Below are 20,966 nucleotides of genomic sequence, written 5' to 3'. Positions count from 1 at the left end.
CTTAGTTCAGTCTCTCAGTCGTGTCCAACTCTTTGAGACCCCATGAATTGCGGCATGCCAGGCCTCCCTGTCCATCACCAACTCCTGGAGTCTATCCAAACCCATGTCCATTGAGTCGGTGATGCCATCCAACCATCTCATCCTCTGTCCTCACCTTTTCCTCCCGCCCTCAATCTTTCCCAGCATCAGGGACTTTTCAAGTGAGTCAGGTCTTGGCATCAGGTGGCCAAAGGAGTTTCAGCGTCAACATCAGTCCCAGTGAACACCCAGGACCGATCTTTAGGATGAACTGGTTGGATCTCTTTGCAGGCCAAGGGACTCTCAAGAGTCTTCTCCAACACCACAGTTCAAAAGCATCAATTCTTTGGCACTCAGCTTTCTTTATAGTCCAACTCACATCCATACATGACCACTGGAAAAACCATGGCCTTGACTAGATGGACCTTTGTTGGCAAGGTAATGCCTCTGCTTTTTAATATGCTGTCCAGATTGGTCATAACTTTCCTTCCAAGGAGTAAGCATCTGTTAATTTCATGGCTTCAATCACCATCTGCAGTGATTTTGGAGCCCAGAAAAATAAAGTCAGCCACTGTTTCCACTGTTTCATCTATTTGTCATGAAGTGATGGGGCCAGATGCCATGATCTTTGTTTTCTGAATGTTGAGTTTTAAGCCAACTTTTTCACTCTCCTCTTTCACTTCATCAAGAGGCTCTTTAGTTCTTCTTCACTTTCTGCCATAAGGGTGGTGTCATCTGCACATCTGAGGTTATTGATATTTCTTCTGGCAATCTTGATTCCAGTTTGTGCTTCCTCCAGCCCAGTGTTTCTCATGATGTACTCTGCATAAAAGTTAAATAAGCAGAGTGACAATATACAGCCTTGACATACTCCTTTTCCTATTTGGAACCAGTCTGTTGTTCCATGTCCAGTTCTAACTGTTGCTTCCTGGCCTGCATACAGGTTTCTCAAGAAGCAGGTCAGGTGGTCTGGTATCCCCATCTGTTTCAGAATTTTCCACAGTTTATTGTGAATCACAGTCAAAGGCTAGTTAGCATATATTCCATTGTTATGTGTCTATAGCATTGCCTAGATTACCGTAAGATGTATTCCTTGGGGATATTATATGGGATTCCATGTCAGTGGATCAACAATTTTGTAGGTATTTGAATAAATGGTGCCAGCCAAGGTCATGTGAGCTACAGGAGTCACAAGTTATCTCAGGTGAGAGTTCACTTAAGAAGGAATCCAAGGGATTCTGGTGGTCTAGTGGCTAAGGCTCTGTGCTCCCAACTCCAGGTGCCTGGGTTTGATCCCTGGTCAAGGAACTGTATCCCACATGCTGCAACTAAGAGTTTGCGTGCATGCCACAACTAAGACCAAATAAATAAGTATTTTTTTAAAAAGAGAATTAATTCAATACAGAGGAAAACAAAACAGAGACATAGAGAGAGGAACAATTCTGATTGTTTCAGCACTTGATATGTTTAGTAGCTGAAAAAAGATCTCCACTGGATTTTTAGCTAAGTGATCTGATTAATAATGATAATACAAGATATTATTACTATTGAGTTTGGTTTCTGTGTCTTCCCTGGTGGCTCAGAGGTTAAAGCATCTGCCTGGAATGCGGGAGACCTGGGTTCGATCCCTGGGTTGGGAAGATCCCCTGGAGAAGGAGATGGCAACCCACTCCAGTACTCTTGCCTGGAGAATCCCATGGAGGGAGGAGCCTGGTAGGCTACAGTCCATGGGGTCGCAAGAGTCGGACACGACTGAGCGACTTCACTTACTTTACTTTGGTTTCTGTGGCCTGCTTTCAAATGAGTTCTAATGAAACTATTGGTTTGCTTCCATGGTTGCCTAAGCATTCATGCTTTGGCAAAGTGAATTCAATAATTAGGGCTTATTCTGCCTGAGAAGTAATTTTATATCTTCAGATTAACTTTGAATATCTGTGGTTTACTTCATATTGTGAGGATTTTATAGTAAATTCTCAGAAACATATTTCTAAGTTCTTGTGGGTCTTAAAATATTTCCCAATGAACATATCCAATACCACAGTCTATGAGAAACAGGAAGTGGGAATGCAGAGAGGCTAGGAACCACTGCAGTAAGCACCAGGCCCTGTTGCGAGTCCTTCTGCGATTGCTGAAGTTCTCATTGCAACTCTATGAGATTTCTCATTTTGATACTGAGGAAACAGGATGCGAGAAGTTAGGTAACTTGCTTTAGATCACTCAGTTAACAAGTAAAAGGACCACAGTCAAAACATGTAGACTGACTGACTGTATTGGCAACAGGAATCCAGAGATGTGAGTGATCAACGCAGGCAGCAGGAATCAGAAAAGCTTCCTAAAGATGTGTGAACATAACCTCTTTTTTTCCTTTTCACTACTTCACAGCCTGTAGTGAAGCAGTGGTTTTTAGAATTACTACCAGAATTTAGTGACGCATCTTTAGAATTACTTGAACTACTGTAGAGAGAGATATGTGGAAATTTATTTTTGATATATTTCTCAAGCATGCTCACACAGAAACATGATAAGATATTCTTTCATGCTGCTGCTGCTGTTGCTAAGTCACTTCAGTCGTGTCCGACTCTGTGTGACCCCATAGATGGCAGCCCACCAGGCTCCCCTGTCCCTGGGATTCTCCAGGCAAGAACACTGGAGTGGGTTGCCATTTCCTTCGCCAATGCATGAAAGTGAAAAGTGAAAGTGAAGTCACTCAGTCGTGTCTGACTCCTAGCGACATACTTGGTTTTAAAATATTTTTCTGTCTTATGTTTCTTAATCATCATTAATATTGTAGTAACACAGCTACACCCATCCCAGACCCTTCTAGCCTGGTCTCTCTCTCTCTCTGACCTGCTAAAAGAGGAGGGTCTCCTGCTGAGTCTCTGCCCTTGAGCTCATGTCAGCTTTACTGTCAACAAGTCATGTCAGACCCCCTGTGTGGGTTTTGAGAGTCTGAGAAATTTTCTTCAAAGAACCTCCCTTCAAGTAGTCCCTGATAATCACAGAAAATTTCACTTCTTCTATTTAATTCCCCACATACCAGTTTCTAATTATATGTGCAAGGTTATTTTTAAAAATTTTTCTGAGCCCTTGATTGAAAGTATTTAAAGAACTTTCTAGGGACCATGTAAGCTCAGGGCAAAAGAAAACCATGGAGCCTTTCATTCTAAGTTTTGTATTTGCATCTAGTCTAGGTCAAGAATGAGTGACAGCTACAACTTTAGCACCTCTGGGGAGGGGAACTAATTCCATTTCTGGACCTAGTCAATTTAATCTTGTCTTTTGAGACTTTCTAGAAAAAGCCTCAGAGAGCCATAAGGCTTTGCTTGGAAGGTGCCATCACCATGTTGAATGAGACTGTGTGTTAGAGTCAGGAGCATCTAGGGTTTTGTATGCCCTAAGAGAGAATATATCACCTCTATTTGACTTAGTTTTCTTATAAAGTTGGGATAATAGTATAGGCTCAGGAGGAATTGCTGTGAAGAGCTGGACTCACACACACACAAACCATTTACAATGTACCAAGCATGGTTTAAAACTCTTTATAAATGTTAAATCCCTTAATTCATGTTAAGTTATGAAAAGGGAATTATTACTATTCCTATTTTACACATGAGTAAGCTGAGGCTCAGAACAGTTAAGTAACTTACCCAGCATCACACAGCTGGTAAGTGGTACAATACGTTTAAGCAGTCTGATTTCAGAATCTACACTTGCTATAGACTGTGTCCCTCCTAGCCCCAAATTATATGTTGAAACCTAATCCCCAATGTGATGATACTTAGAACTGAGGCTCTTTGGAGATGACTAGGTCTTGAGGTGGAGCCCTTAGAAATGGGATTAGTGCCCTTATAGAGATCCCAGAGAGCTTCTTTTCCCTTCTAACATGTGAGGATACAGTGAGAAGATGGCCATGATGACAACAAACCTGCTGGTGGGTGCTTTGGTCTTGAACTTCTCTGCCTCCAGAGCTCTGAGAAACAAATCTGCGTTGTTTATAAGCCATCCGGTCTCTGGTACAGCATTGCAGCAACCCAAACAGACTAAGACAGTTTTAAGTTCAGACAGTCTAGTCTCTTTGTTCATGCTATTATCTGTTATGTTGCCTCGAATGTTATGTGACCTAGTTTTAGAATGTTTAATACAATGACTGTATGTTATAAGATATGAGTATGTATGTATTGATTCTGTAGGAGGTTCAACTAGTCATTCTGAAACAGGAAATCAAATGAGCTCTACTTACTATTAGGCCATTATTAGGCCTTTAAATGAAAATAAAATAGAGCTGGATCATTGAAGAAGCAAGAGAGTTCCAGAAAAACATCTATTTCTGCTTTATTGACTATGGCGAAGCCTTTGACTGTGTGGATCACAATAAACTGTGGAAAATTCTGAAAGAGATGGGAATACAGACCACCTGACCTGCCTCTTGAGAAACTTGTATGCAGGTCAGGAAGCAACAGTTAGAACTGGACATGGAACAACAGACTGGTTCCAAATAGGAAAAGGAGGATGTCAAGGCTGTATATTGTCACCCTGCTTATTTAACTTATATGCAGAGTATGTCATGAGAAATGCTGGGCTGGAAGAAGCACAAGCTGGAATCAAGATTGCCAGGAGAAATATCAATAACCTCAGATGTGCAAATGACACCACCCTTATGGCAGAAAGTGAAGAAGAACCAAAGAGCCTCTTGATGAAAGTGAAAGAGAAGAGTGAAAAAGTTGGCTTAAAACTCAATATTCAGAAAACTAAGATCATGGCATCCGATCCCATCACTTCATGGCAAATAGATGAGCAAACAATGGAAAAAGGGACAGACTTTATTTTGGGGGGTTCCAAAATCACTGCAGATGGTGACTGCAGCCATGAAGTTAAAAGATGCTTGCTCCTTGGAAGAAAAGTTATGACGACCCTAGACAGCATATTAAGAAGCAGAGACATTACTTTGCCAACAAATATCTGTCTAGTCAAAGCTTAGGTTTTTCAGTAGTCATGTATGGATGTGAGAGTTGGACTATAAAGAAAACTGAGCACCAAAGAATTGATGCTTTTGAACTGAGGAGTTGGAGAAGACTCTTGAGAGTCCCTTGGACTGCAAGGAGATCCAACCAGTCCATTCTAAAGGAGATCAGTCCTGGGTGTTCATTGGAAGGACTGACGCTGAAGCTGAAACTCCAGTACTCTGGGCCCCTGATGCGAAGAACTGACTCATTGGAAAAGACTCTGATGCTGGGAGGGATTAGGGGCAGGAGAAGAGGGGGACGACAGAGGATGAGATGGCTGGATGCTGTCACCAACTCAATGGACATGAGTTTGAGTAAGCTCCAGGAGTTGGTGGTGGCATGCTGCAGTCCATGGTGTTGCAAAGAGTCAGTTATGACTGAGTGACTGAACTGAACTGAACCTAATACGGTGCCATAGAAGGTTCCAAAATTCCTGGCTCAGGAAATGATCATTATACTCTAGATCTACCTTTCTAAGGACCCTGCACAAAACATGCACTCCAGTTGGACTATAATGACACAAAGACAGGGACCGTACCCATCTGATTCTTGTATTTCTTAGGGCTGGCATAGTGCGTGGTGCAGACGCACACGCCTGGCTTAGAGAAGTAATTAGATGTGGTCAAAGCCTGAATTTGAATCATGATTTTGAATCATGATTCCAGGAGATTTATAAAGGATAACAGAAGATAAACCAGAAAAACCTTCAGCTCTGTTCTCGCCATCATCTTTTTTATATTTATTCTAAATCTCTCGTGCTGTGATCAGGTCCAGGGCCTCCTGTTCTTTGTGCAAGTAGAGGGTAACTGAGTAACAATTTCCTTGCAGCATAAACATAGGTATGCTTGATGATCATTACTGAGTTGGCTTCCCTATCTCCAAAAGAAAGTTTCTCTTTTTTAAAATTACTTTTCCCATAAATCTCACTTGCCAACTATTTAATCATCTTCACAGCTGACCTGGATTTTCTGTCATTTCACCTCTTTTGGGCTGCTAACATCTTGCCTGGAAAAGAAGCAGTTTGAGTTACAGAGTCTCTAAGGGAGCAAATTCTGGTCAAATTACCTTTGGACTGACAAGAAAGGACAAGTAGTCAGTGCAAGGAAGGACTAGGAAATGCTTCCTATCTAATATTTAGATAATATTTTGGTTCTAGTCAATAACTTAATAACAAATTACTAGATTACTGTATTAGATTTCAAAGGAATTAAAATTCAATAAAATACACAGTGCTCCAATTACAACAAACTGCTTTCTGAGATTTGTTGAGAAATTAAGGTAATTTGGTTTTAAAATGAGACAGAAAACAACAGATGTTGAGTGTCTACCAAGTACTAGGAACTTTACATACTTTAATTCTTTTAACTCTTACAAAATTATAAGAATTGGTTATTTGTTCCTGTGTCATAAATGAGAAGATAAAAGTTAAAAAGCCCAGGTAGATTGCCCAAGATCTCATAGTTAGTGATTGGCAGAGTCAGGACCTGGACTCACATTGTTCAACTAAAAAGGCAAGGTTCTTTGCCTGTTATTGCCAAATTGGACAGAATATAGAAGAGCTATTTTAAAAACCACCCTCACCATTTACTGAGTACGTCTTAGGCATCAGGATTTAGGCCAGATGGATTTCACATACATAAGATAAAGTTCAATCTACTCTTTTCCTTAGAGCTGTTTTCCTATGTATTATTATCCCCATTTCACAAATAGCAAAACTGAGACCCAGTGAATTTAAATGATCCATCTATTTTTATGTGCTTAGTTAGGGATGCAGCAGGGACTCCAGGGCTTCCTGCACTACCTAACTGTGCTGTCAATCATGTCAATCAGGAAAGGATGCTTCAAGTGCAAGATTAGGGGTGCCATGGGGTGCCAACTGTGGGGAGCAGCCAGCTTTAATTAGAGTTGTAGCACTGAGACAAGTAGAAACTAGACTTCACCTCTACCGATTCGACAATTTTGCGGCTCTGAAGAAGCATAATTGATCAAAGGTAACGAAAACTAATGTTCCTACCTTGATCTTTTTTCCCCTAGTGGCCTGAAACAATTTCTTTAATCTATCAGAGTTATTTTGAATAGCAGAGGGAGTGGAGTGTTTCTCAAATTTTAACTTCAAAAGAATATCCTTGGGTACCTGCCTGAAATGTGATTTCTGGGGCCCACTCCTAGAAATTCTGACTCCCCATGTCTGGAATGGGCCTGAAGAATCTGCATCCTAAACAAAAATCCCAATCCTCCTGGGATTGGGAGGATGGTACTGCTGATGCAGGTTGTGTAAGTTCTGCCTCTTGAAATCCTTGTGTAGTAGTTGAGATTCTGAGCCTTCTGAAGCCCTGGCTCCAACACTGCTAGCTTTGTACTGGCAAGTGAGTTACGCAACCTCACTTAGCCTCAGTTTACCTGTCTGTAAGATGAGAATAATGATGATACTTATCTACTTCTCAGTGATGTGAGGACTAAATGTGAGGAATAAAGCAATGTATATAAAACATGGAATGTGTTTCTGGAACATAGTAAATCCTCAATTAATGTTCACTATTATTATGCTAATAGGAAGTTAGTTATTCAGAGAAAAAAAGATTGAGTCATTTAACTAGAAATTTGCTTATGTCTTTGTGACTATGCAGTTGGGGGTTGGGGATGGGGAAGAAATTAACTGGTTTCTGGAAAGCTTAGTAATACAGGACTTTTTGTGTCTGGGGTAAATTTCTTGAATGCGCTTTATTGTTTTTTTTCTGTTGCTAGTGCTGAAAATTTATCTTCAAGGTGTCCACAGTTTCTCTGGAAAGGAATTCTTTTCTCATTGATAAACACTAAACAGATCTTTGATTGGTGGGGCACTCATTTTTCTATGGCTTTGCAAGGACTGCTTGGAAAACTTCCTTTCTTTTTGGTTTTTAAGGGAAATGATAATAGGAGAAGCAAAAGTCAGAAATTTCAGAACAAGCTTCTCTTTCCCTTCACACATATTGGTTAGAAAAGGCAACAGCCCTTTGCCCACTCCGCTGGACTGGAGATGTAAAGACAGGAGCCAAGTAGGTTTCCATTCAGCCCCTCAGAGTTCAGGGCTGGGGCTAGACTCCCAAACACAGAATCTGATGAAAACCGCCAGTGAATCCTGACTTCACATCTAAATGCTCATGTGCACATGGCTCTTCAAATTTCCTTGTCTGGATTCCTGTTTATCTTTCTACGTTTCTCTCCTGACATACTTCATCTTCTTTTTATTAGGTTGTTTTCTGGTTGTTGTCATTGAAGCCTTATTTTTTCTTTACTCTAGACTTTTCTTATGTGTTTCGTTGTCTAAACAGATTTTCTTCTACCCTTTTAACCTTCACTTTGTCTTTAGATCTCTCTTGGATATTCTTTTCTATGTGTGTGTGTGTTCAGTCACATCTGACTCTTTGTAATCCCTTGGACTGTAGCCTGTCAAGCTCTTCTGTTCATGGGATTTCCAAGGCAAGAATACTAGAGTTGTTTACCACTTCCTTCTCCAGGCTTCCAGCCCTAGGGATCGAACCCAAGTATTAGCAGGCAGATTCTTAACCACTGCGCCACCTGGGAAGCCCATTCTTTTCTGTGGGTTGTCTTTCACTAGGTATTGGTGATATACCATTATTAACTTTTGTATTTATTTCTTCTATAAGATCAGAAGCATCTTGAGTGAGGACTCTTGTCTATCATATTGACTTTGTACTCCTTGTTATCCCATCACAGACATAAAGTGGAGACTTATTAAATATTTCTCAGTAAATAAACAAGTTGTCTTCTAGCATATGTTGGAGCACCTCCAATGATGGGAAACTTATTACCTCTTGAGGCTGATGGATCCATTTTTGAAATGCTATACTTATCTGAACATTCTCCCTGATTAATGAATTGAAATCAATGGTCCTGTAATTTTCCAGGAGAGAAAAACACCACTGTCTTGGAGGCTGAGATAAAAATCTCTGGTTCTGCCATCATATCATCTCAGAAAGGTGCTCTGGTTAATGACTCAAGTGCAAAATGAAGACTACTTTCTTGAGGAGGGGCTTCTAGATAGAGACAGAGACACAAATGCTGGAAGGGAAAAGATGATACCTCATCAAGGATAGAAAATATTTTCTTATTTTGCCATTTTCTCTTTTTGGTAGCAAGACAGGCAGAAAGAGTGCACATGAGGAACAGGGATGGAATGGTCTTTCAAACAAGGTGTTGCAGAGAAGAATGCTCTGTGGATGGAACAATGGAACTGGGAATTTACCAAGAAGATTGTATTGTTCTAGCAAGTTCTGATTCATGAATGAAGATATCTGAGTGAAGGAGGTAATGCTCTTTCTTTCTGCCATGAACTATAGAGTAGCTAGTTAAGGAGGTAAGAAGAAGAAAACTAGGGCCGTGTGATGCTATGGAAGTCAAAGAAAAAGACAGGCAGTGTCAAAAGCAGAGAAGAGATTGAGTAAAGTGACCAGCAAATTCAGGAATACAGAAATACTTTGTAACCTTACCTAGAGGATTTTGGATGGGAGCCAGTTAGTGATAGGTTGATATCACAGATTGTATCTGCCCCAAATTCATATATTAATACTCCAATTCCAATGTGATGATATTAGGAAGTAAGGTCTTTTGGAGGTAATTAGGTTTAGATGAGGTCATGAGGATGCAGACAGATTTGTTGTTATAGGTTGGGTAGTTCAGGGACTTTCTGTCAGCTTCTATTTTTCCTGTGAAAAATAATTAGGATAATGTGTACTGTGCTTAGTCACTCAGTTGTGTCCAACTCTTTGCGACCCCGGGGACTATAGCCCTCCGGGCTCCTCTGTCCTCGGGATAGTACACTTCTATTGATGATTTATTGACAACAGGCATTATTTTTAAAAGTTTATATAGACTGACTCATGTTCTATTTACAATAACCTTATGAGGCAGGAAATATTATGTCTTTATTTTAGCAATAGGGAACTGAGGCAAAGAACTGTTAAAAAAAAAATGTATCCCTGAGGTTGCATTTAGATAAATTGCTGGAACCTGAGTACAAAGCCAGATAGATTTATTTTAGAGCCCACAGTCTTAACTAAGAGCCACATTTAACTAAGGTTCAACCACTAATGGTGAAGGAGACATGGGAGGGGCCAGTTATTGAATGAATATGAAGGGAGGAAAGAGTTTCTCCAGAAACTGATTGGAATAATATGGTAAGATTCTAAAGGGGTGTCAAGAGCTCAGTTGAGACTTGGAATTACAAACTGAAGGTGCTATCAATCAACCTGTTGATGTGATTTGCTTCAGAGGATTTCAGCTATATGAAGGCACTGAGAAGAAAGACTATTGGGTTTATCTAAGGTTAGCACTTACTGGATGTAGCAAAATGACAAAAAGACAATGGAGAGTGAGGGTGGCTGTCATAATCCACAGGTAAAGAGGCTTTGGGGAATACATCTCTCTCATTAAAAAGCTCTTTCTACTATGCTAGTAGTTTTTCACTCATTGGTTTTTTCTGGCAAAGACTTTTGGTGAACAGAGCAGAGCCTTGCAATTCAGTCAAGTTCAACACGCTGGAATAGAGAATTTAGAATACACTAGCCTCTCCGCTACATGCTAGGTATTTTGAACTAGGATTTTGCTCTTTGTTTACTATTAATGCCATTGGTACCAGAGATTTTGTCTAAAAACAGTGTATCAGATACTTAAGTACCTTCCCACTGGCCTATCTATATATACTATCTTGGTTACAATGTCACATTATTGATTACTTTCAGATTTTTTTCATATCACTTACATTAGTCCATAATCAAAAAATAGTAATTTCCTAGTAACATAAACAGACCCTAAATTACACTTAAAATTTTATTTTACAATTTAAAAAGTTAAAATTTGCATACGAGACAAGTTAAAAAGAAAGTCAATATACAATTTTATAGATATCATAATGACTCATCCCAGCAAAATTTTATTAATTAAGACAGGTAATAGGATAGCTCTGAATAATCTTCAGAGTTGATTGGACATTAGCTTATTATCAATACTCTATGAAAAACTTTCTTTTATGATGATTCGGTTGGACTGAAATTGTGTACAAAATTCTGAATCACAAAATTTTGACATAGCTTAAGCAATAATGAGATAGATCATTAGAAGTAATTTTACCTCGAACGTATTAATGCAATGTGTGGACCTTAATTCCAAAGGCAATAGAATTAGTTGTTAAAAATATAGAATCTTGGGCCCCATTCCAAATCTACTGAATCAGAATCTGCATTTTAATAAGATCCTCAGGGAATCTGAATGCACATTACAATTTGAGATGCTCTGGTCTGGGTTATCATTATAGTAATTCTGGGTTATCATTATAGTAATTAGTATTGTGATGGGTTGAAATGTGAACTTGTATGAAATACCCACTGGTTTTTATGTTTTTGGTCTAGAGATGGCCTGACCACATGTGAACCCTGATATCTTTTAGGTAAAAAGGTAGTTTGAGAGAAGAATGGTGAGAAGTAAGAACTGGGGTCTCATTTTATTTTAGATTTGATGTGACGGTCTGGTTGGCAAAAGCATGCATTTACAATTCTTATATCCATTTTCTCTGCTCTTCTTTGTAGCCTTTGGCTTTTCTCTTTCCTTCTACAATTTTCCATATTCCTCAATTTTAAAATCCCTGATTTGCAAAGGCACTAGTTTCTAAATTCTCAGCAGTCAAGTATTTATTGGGCAGAAATGAGTTAACCCAAGAAACATATGAAGGTGGCATGATTTTGATGGTTCTGGAAATTTTAAAAATCATCATGAAAAAGTGAAAGTGAAAGTGCTAGTCATTCAGTTATGTCTGACTCTCTGCGACCCCATGGACTGTAGCCTGCCAAGCTCCTCTATCCATGGAATTCTCCAGCCAAGAATACTGGAGTATGGTGCCATTCCCTACTCTAGGGGATCTTCTCAACCCAGGGATCAAACCCTGTTCTTCTGCATTGCAGGCAGATTCTTTACTGTCTGAGCCACCTATGGGGCTCTACATATTAGAATGGTTGATAGGAGTTGTTTAGGACATGGCAGATGTTGACTCACAGTAAGTAATGTGATTAACCTTCAGCCAAGGTATGTTCAAGGCAGAGAGGTGAATCTGAGTCATTAGGGTTTGGTTCTGGAGCCGTGAGGAATTACGGCATTTGCTCTGTCCATGCTCTTCCAAACAAAGATCACCTCATTTATGGCATTTATTGCTTCTAAGTATTTTCTCCTTCATGTTTATTTTTCAAAAATATAAAATGCCAGGGTAAGTGACCAAAAGAGAGCAGCTATTCAGTATGTGGCAATGACAACAGAGCTAAGGTTTTCTTCTTGTCAAATATTTCTATTGAGCACTCTTTTGTTTTTTCCTTTTTCTGCTTTCTTCTCAGAGTGAAGATAATAAATGAGAAGTCGGAGCACCAGGGCAGACAATGGAAGGTCTCCAAACAGACAGGCAAGGCTGTTTCTGTCTCTTCCTGTATGATTTCCCTCTCATCTTTAGGATTCAAGTAGATTTAGACAGACAACTCCCCATGGAGTGAAAGGGAGACTGCTTTATTGTCCCGTTGTGCCAGGTATGAAAGTCAACTGCCGTGACTTGAATTAATGTTAAACATTTGAGAGAATGAATTAAAGCTAGGTGCATTTGTGAATATAAACAGAATGTACAATTTTAACATTACTTGTTTATTTTATATATTTACTTTTATATATTTATATATGTTTATTTTATGTATTACTAACCTGGCAAGGACAAATCGTTCATTCTAATGATAGTAATAATTTTTGAGGACTGTAACATGCATTATCTCATTTAATCTTCAGGATAGCCCATATAAAAGCACTATTATTATAATTCTCCTTATTCAGATGAGGGAACCAAGAAAAAAAGAGTTGTTAGGAAGCTTGCTCAAGTTCATGTAGCTGATCAGCGGCATAACTGGGATTCATCTCCCTCTTCTACTGCTAATCTGTTGATTACAATGGAATATGAAGATATTTACTTATGATTTTTCCATTCTTTTCAATTATACCTTCTCATACACTTCACAAAGCCCTTTACTATGTTAAAAAAAAGCTTCCAAGTCATGCTCCTCTTAATCTCTAAATAAATTTGAGAATATGTTAGCAATTACGAGCAGGAGTCATTTCTCTTCCTGATGGCCACAGACAAGATATTGATTTAGAATACATTATTATCCCCTCAGCTCACAGGTGAGTAAATTAAAATCAAAATTGGCTGTGAAAAGAATCCCCAAAAGAGACTTATAATGTCTCTTAATTTTCAAGTATCATCAAACTGAGAAAAGCAAACAAGCTAAGACTCCCTTTGGCAATGTTCTTATTTCTAACTCCTCAGAGGCTTCACTCTTTGGACCACCTCAACTGTCTCCAGCCACGTGGAAGGAAATGGCTAAATAAATCAGTAAGCTGTTATGTGAGCTACATCAGTAATTTTATTTTGAAGATCTTGCCCCAATAATTATTTTCTTTCTATTCTGTATCTTCAGCCTTCCTCTGTTGGAATTTAAGTGTTGCACATTAGGATTTAAATATGCCATATATCTTCTTTCTTAAACAATAATGATAATAATAAGCCATCCATATATTGCTCTAACTATGTCTGTTCTCTTCCCTTTGCAGCCAGGCTTTTCCTCTCTTCACTCCCCAACCCACTCCAATCTCTCCCCAGTGCTTTACCAAACCAACATTTTCCAAGAACACTAACAACCTAACTTTCAAATTTATTCAAAAAAAGATTAATTCTCAATCTACTTGAACTCAGAGAAGCATTTGGTATGGCTGATCACAAGCTCCTTGGAAACCATGTCCTCCCTTTGTTTCACAGATACACAGGATCCTGGTTTTCCTCCCACATCTTGTCTCTGGACAATCAGCTTCTAGACTCTCCTCTGCTTGCTTCTTGTTTGGGGTATTTCTCAGGGCTCCATCCTCTTCTCTTTCACTTACTTTCTCTCTTGAGGTAATCTTATTCACTCTTTTCAGCTTCAATTTAATCACTCAAATACTGTCAATAATAATAATATTTTTGGATGGTTACAATGTGCCATGCACTGCACTAAGTTCTTCATGTAATGTGCCTGATTTATTCCTCATGGCACCTCTTACCCTCTTACATGTTTAACACCATCCTGTGCTACCTATATCCTAACTCTCAGAGATGCTCATACACACATGTGCCAGAAAGATCCTTTGACTCTCTTGAAGGTACAACAGAGGTAAAATGTTCAATATGGTATTCTTCATCTTTCCCACTCTACTCCTTCTAAAATCTATTTTCCCAGACTGTTCCCTAAATCAGTTCATGGTATTGCCAACCACCAATTAATTGCTTAAAACAGAAACCTGAGTCAAGCTTTCTTGCCACTTATGCTTGATCACTCTGTTTAGCCACTAAACCCTATTTATTTTATTTCCTAAATATCTTTCTAATATGCCACTTCTCTTGGTTTCATTATTTACTCCATGGGTTCTTAACCTCCACATCACTGACATGTTGGGTCAGATAATTCTTTGCTATGATTGTCTTATGCATTGTAGGATGTTGAGTAGCATCCCTGTTCTCTACCATGCAGATGTCGATGAAGCCCTTCCACCTTCCCTCCAGAGTTGTGACAATCAGAAATGCTTCTAGATATGAACAAATATTCCCAATTGAGAACCATGGCTTTAGTCCCAGTTAATATCATCTACCTCTGTATTTAATGCAACAGACTTAATTTGTTCTTCCCTGGTGGACTTCCCTGGTGGCTCAGATCATAAAGTGTCTGCCTGCAATGCAGGAGACCTGGGTTTGATCCCTGAGTTGGGAAGATTCCCTGGAGAAGGAAATGGCAACCCACTCCAGTACTCTTGCCTGGAAAATCCCATGGACAGAGGAGCCTGGTAGGTTACAGTCCATGGGGTCACAAAGAGTCAGACAGGACTGAGAGACTTCACTTTCATTTTCTCTTTAATTTGTTCTAAATGGTGAAAGGTGCAAATGTCACAACAATTCTTAAAAACTTTATTTAGTTTCTCCATGCTTTTAGAATAAAAGTTTAGAGTTCTTTAAAAGCATTCTCAAGGTTTTTAAAAACAGGTATATTGAGATATAATTTATATATAAAGATTGTACATATATAATGGCTATAATTTGATGAGTTTGGGCATGTACATACCCATGAAACCAACACACGATCAAAAGTAATAAATATATCCATCACCTCCAAAAGTTTCTCATATGCCCCACTTTCTTTCTTTGTGGTAATAACACCTAACGAGATCTATTCTCTAAATTTAAAAAAAATGCATAGCACAGTATTGTTAACCGCAGGTACTATTTTGTACAGTAGAATTCTATAACTTATCCATCTTGAATAACTGAAAATTTGTGCCCATTGAACAACAACTCCCCCCTGACATCCTCCACTCCCCCTTCCCCAGAACTTGACAATCACCATTCTAGTGTCTACTTCTATCAGTTTGACTATTTTAGATGTCTTGTATAAGTGGAACCATGCAATATTTGTCCTTCAGTGACTGAATCATTTCACTGAGCATAATGTCCTCAGGCTTATCCATGTTGTTGCATATGACAGGATTTCCTTATTTATGTATTCATCCGTCAATAGACATTTAGCCTCTTTCCTTGGCTACTCTGAAAAATGCTGGAATAAACTTGTAGTTTATTTTTAATTTTTAAAGTTAAAACTAGTTTTAATTTATTATACTAGTTCTATTTTTCGTTTTTTTAAAAGAAACTCCATACTGTTTTTCATAGTGCTGCAACATTTACATGCCCACCAACAGTGTACAAGAATTCTAAGTTTTCCACATCTGCACTGACACTTATTAATTTGTTTTTTGAGAATTGCTTTTCTTCATAGCTCTGTTGGTAAAGAATCTGTCTGCAATGCAACAGACTCAGGTTTGATTCTGGTTTTGGGAAGATCCCCTGGAGAAGGAAATGGCAACCCATTCCAGTATTTTTGCCTGGGAAATCCCATGGACAGAGGAGCCTGGCAGACTACAGTCCATGGGGTCGCAAGAGTCAGACAGGACCGAGCAACTTTCACTTCACTTCACTTCCTTTTAAAAATTATTGAAATATATTTGACAAATAGCACTGAAAACTTAAGGTGTACAACATGCCAATTTGTTACATTTATATGAGGTGATATCTCATTGTGGTTTTGATTTCTTTGGTGATAATGATGTTGAGCACGTTATCATATATCTGTTGGCCACTTGTATGTCTTTGAAGAAATGTCTATTCAAGTCCTTTCCCCATTTAAAAAACTGGGTTATATATATTTTTTTGCTGTTGTTCTCTAAGACTTCCTTATATATTTTGAGTATTAACCACTTATCAGATATATGATCTGCAAGTATTTTGTCCCATTCCACAGGTTGTCCTTTAATTCTGTTAACAGTTTTCTTTGCTGTGCAGAGCTTTTTAGTTTGATGCAGTACTGTTTGTTTATTTTAACTTTTATTGTTTGTGGTTTGGGTTTCATAAGCAAGAAACCATTGCAAGACTTTGTTTCCTTCTAGAAATTTTACAGTTTCAAGTCTTACATTTATGCTTTTAATACATTTTGAGTTTATTTTTATGTATAGTGTAGGATAAGGGTCTAATTTCATTCTGTTGTGTGTGGATATTCAGCTTGCCCCATGCTACTGTTTCACAGACTATCCTTTTCCCATTGTGTGTTCTTGGAATCCTCGCTAAAGAACAACTGACTGTTTATACATGGGTTTATTTCTGGACTTTCCATTCTATTCCATTGATCTATATGTCTGCCTTTATGCCAGTAAAACAGTTTTAATTACTTCAAGTGATCTACAGATTCAATATTGAACCCATCAAAATCCCAATGATAGAAATATTTTTTTATAGAAATATTAAAAAAGTCCTAAAATTCAAATGGAGCCATAAAAGGCCTTCAAGAGCCAAAACAATCTTAAGAAAAAAGAACAAAGCTGGAGGCATTACATCTTCTAATTTCAAAATATATTATAAATCTACAGTAATTAAAAAAAGCATTCCCAAGTTTTGACTCTTACTCTTCAGTTTCTTTTTGGGCTGTGTTGGATTTCCTCATAAAGCATTCCTCAAAATACCAATTCTTGGTACTTGGGCTTTTCACAGCTTTTTTTTTTTATGGAATGCTTTCATTTTCACTTCTCCCTTTGCCCAGTCAATTGCCCATCATCATTCAAGTCTCAGCTGACATGTTACTTCCTTAAAGAGATCCTGTTTAACCAGATATTCCTCTCTACCAGACTAGACTCATAAGTCATGCTACCCAAACTATATGCTTCTGTAGTATTGTACTTACTCTTTTACAGTTTTTTTGGGGGTATAATTATCTATTCAACATTTTTTTTTCTTGTAAAGTTGAACTATCTATGAGGGATGGTTTCCATGTCCATCTCACCCTCCAATGTCTACTTAGTACATGCTACAGGGCACATAGTACAAACTCAGTATTTGTTGACTGAAGGCTTTGGAAACTCTGTTGGAAGGAAACATGGCATCTTGTAGCCTATCAGGAAATTCAGAGATGTCTCATTAACTACAAGAAGTAGAAACTATAAAGTCAGGGACCAAAGTCACATTTTCTATTAATATCTGCTGGGACCAAATGATCTCTTGTCTCAGTTCTTTTTCCGAACTTGCTTTATCTGTTTCCCTGTGCACTTCACTGTATTCTTACCCCTGTCAAATCAGACTCCATACAGATTCTGTTACTGGCTTATCTGATAGAAAGAAATAAGTTCTACTAAACCATATGTTTTCTGTAGTGAGAAAGAAACATTAGTGAACAATTCAGTGGCCCATATCCTGAAACTAATGAGGAAGAAGAACAGTGAGATGTAGGCCCTTGTTTCTATGGCTACTTCTTTGGTTTTCTCTTTCTCATATTGAAAGAGATATGAGGACTTAGAGAATTTTTAAAATTCTGAGCACCTCATAGGTGCTCTTCCACTGAGCATCAGGATTTGGTTCCAAGGAAGCAAGGCCAAGAACTCATAATCTCCAAATGCTGACAGGGCCACCATTGAAAATCAGCCAACACAAACTGACATTTTTTCTTATTGAAGAGACACCACAGGACATGCTCATCAGTGACAGAACTAAAACTAACTTGTTTGATGGCCCTGCAGAGACAAAGTTTTCCTTGTTTTTTAAACAGAACTAGAAATGGTTTCTTAAATTTTCAGTTTTACTGTAAGCCTTGCTGCCAGGCATAGGAAATTGTATGCATTGAGCATGTAGGGTGGAGCAGGTGCATATATGCTGAGACACATTCAGAGAGGAAAAAGTGGGCAAATTATAAAGGGGCATATGGGCTTTGGTAACAGACTAAGCCAACTGTCCCCACACCTCAAGAGTGAGACACAGCTTATATTTTGGAATGGCTGAAATCATACTTACTTTTTGTGGATGTAGATGAACACTCAAGTGTGATACATCAGGCAGCAAAGGCTGCCACTTGGAGCAACACTGATTTATTTTAGGAAAGCTAAGCCAAGGGAAACCCATAATTTTCTAAGGAAGAGATTTTGTAATCATCTTTAAACTTTCAGATGCTAATTCCTATCTTATTTCTATAACCACCCGCTCTAGAGCATGTTTAATGAAAATATGAGATGATGGCTGTCATATTGTAAGTGAGCTAAATTTTATCTGCACTGAAAATCACTGAGAAATAATCTCTAATTATAAAGCTGGGAAACAGAACATTTCAGCACATGTGCTTTGAAGGAGCAGGCTCCCAGTTCTTACCACCAGAGTTGTCTTGAAAATTACTCACATCTGCTAAAAGGGGAAAAGACTGAGCTTCTTCATCCTTCATCAGTGTTTTTTAAAAAAATCTAAATATTTTGCAATTATGATGAGATTTGGCCTGAAGACCTATTTTTTTTCTATGTTGGTGATTAAAGACATTTTATTTTACAGGAAAAAGTCTTTGATTTGTGTAATATTGAATGTAGAAATTATATAGCATACCATGCGTAATTTTGCCAGTGCTAAATGGATGCTATATGCCAGGTGTCATGCTAGATGCCTCACATGCTAGCTGCCTTATGTTTATTTCCCAGTGAAGATAATGATAAAGTGGCAAAAACTCCACATGGGTTTAACTCTTATAAAAGGTTTACAAAAGATTCAAAAGTCTACTTCAAATCTTCAGATACCAGCAACATAACAGAAAAAGGATAAAGAAAAGAACATAACAAATGCTTTTATCTGTTATATAGCTTCTTTTAGTATTTTAAAGTATTGGGTTTCTATAACTTGGAAAATGTGATGATATTCATCATTTATCTTTGTACTTTGTACCTTTGTACTTAAATAACAAGTCATTTAATCTAAATCAAATCATTAATCTATGTATGTTATATATTGCTATGTGCTGAGATATGTAAGGGAGGTTTCCATACAGAACTAAACTCATAATTCATTTAGTTTTTCTTCCCTTTCACCTCAGTAGTCCACTTTCAAAACTGTGATTAAAAAGGAGACAATATATAGCAAAAAAAAAAAAAAAGAAAGAAAGAAAAGGATCCCTGAAAACGTCATAAAGAACTGGTACATATAACACAGTTAATGGTCTTTTTTGGATTACTGCTCACATTTTGAAACTGCATTTTCTCCCTCAGCTTTCAAAGCCATAGTTTAAAAAAAAAAAAAAGAAAAAAAAAAAAGGTTCCTATAAGCATTAAAAGCCCCGTTAAGAACTAAATGGACAACTGATCATCTACACCATGTGGGTAAATCTTTCGAGACTGGGCATTTTTATCCTCCAATTGCACATAACTTTATGCTGGAATTTATGGTAAACTTACAAGGTGTTCTGATCTTAATGGAAATGTTTAAAATTCTCACTCAATTTCATAAAAGATTTGCCCATAAACTTCAAAAATCCTAAACCACCTCAGGGCTCACTAAATGAAAATACATTTGTAACATTTACCTATGTGAAGGGGAGAATTAACCAAATCAACTCTTATGAAACTCTATTAAGTCTTTTTGAATTGTTGTAAAAGGCATTAGTGGAACATTGATTAGTAACTAAAAGCCAAAATAGACTTAGTTGATCTAGGGACCAAAAAACCCTGAAAAATGTTGATCTTATTATTTCTGTTTTTCAGCCATATCCTTAAGACTGGGTCAAACCAATTCATCAACAACTCAACTGAGCAGCTGACATTCTACCTTAGAGCAAGAAAACCCCATGCATTGATCGCTCCAACATTATTGAACTACACTAAATTACTCTCATTTTCTTAAGCAGAGAACATCAAATTTTTTATACTAAGAAGGAATACCTCTTAGCTGAAATTTCATGGCTGAATGTTGATGAATTTTGTGCATTTCTTAGTGAAATAACATTGCCTCTTAGTATAATTCAATGTCTCTGGCTTTTATAAGGTCCCCTACCCTACAACGTTTGAATTGGGATGTCTATTTCATATTGAAATGATATGTTTACTGTTCTGCTGGGGCCCTGCATGGGATGGAAAGGAAATCTGTACACTATTCTAATGCAGGCCGCCTGTAAGAAGCCATTGTAACTGACAATCATATTCCATTGTAGGTTTCACGAAGTCACTTGATCAGAAATGTGTCTCATCATTCACTGACCATTTCAGCCTGAGTTTTCAGGATGAAGTCTAGGCTACTCAACTGTGAACAACATTTAATTAGATCCTCAGTTTTCTATTGAAGTGACAGGATCTTATACATATATTTGTCAAATTGATTAGTTTGTGAAAATGAAGATTGACTACAAGTCTGGAATCTCTATTACAGTTATCTAATTTAAAAAAATGCCCATTCCTTCCACGTAGAATACTAGGTCCTTAAAAAATCCTACAACAGGGATTTCTATGATATTTTTCAATGTCAGTCAATAATCTATTAAGTACCCTTGGCGTGAC

The sequence above is a fragment of the Ovis aries genome, chromosome 6 (assembly GCF_016772045.2).
Source record: "Ovis aries strain OAR_USU_Benz2616 breed Rambouillet chromosome 6, ARS-UI_Ramb_v3.0, whole genome shotgun sequence".
NCBI lineage: Eukaryota > Metazoa > Chordata > Mammalia > Artiodactyla > Bovidae > Ovis > Ovis aries.
The sequence above is the reverse complement of the archived record's forward strand: the minus strand, read 5'-3'. Positions refer to the sequence as shown.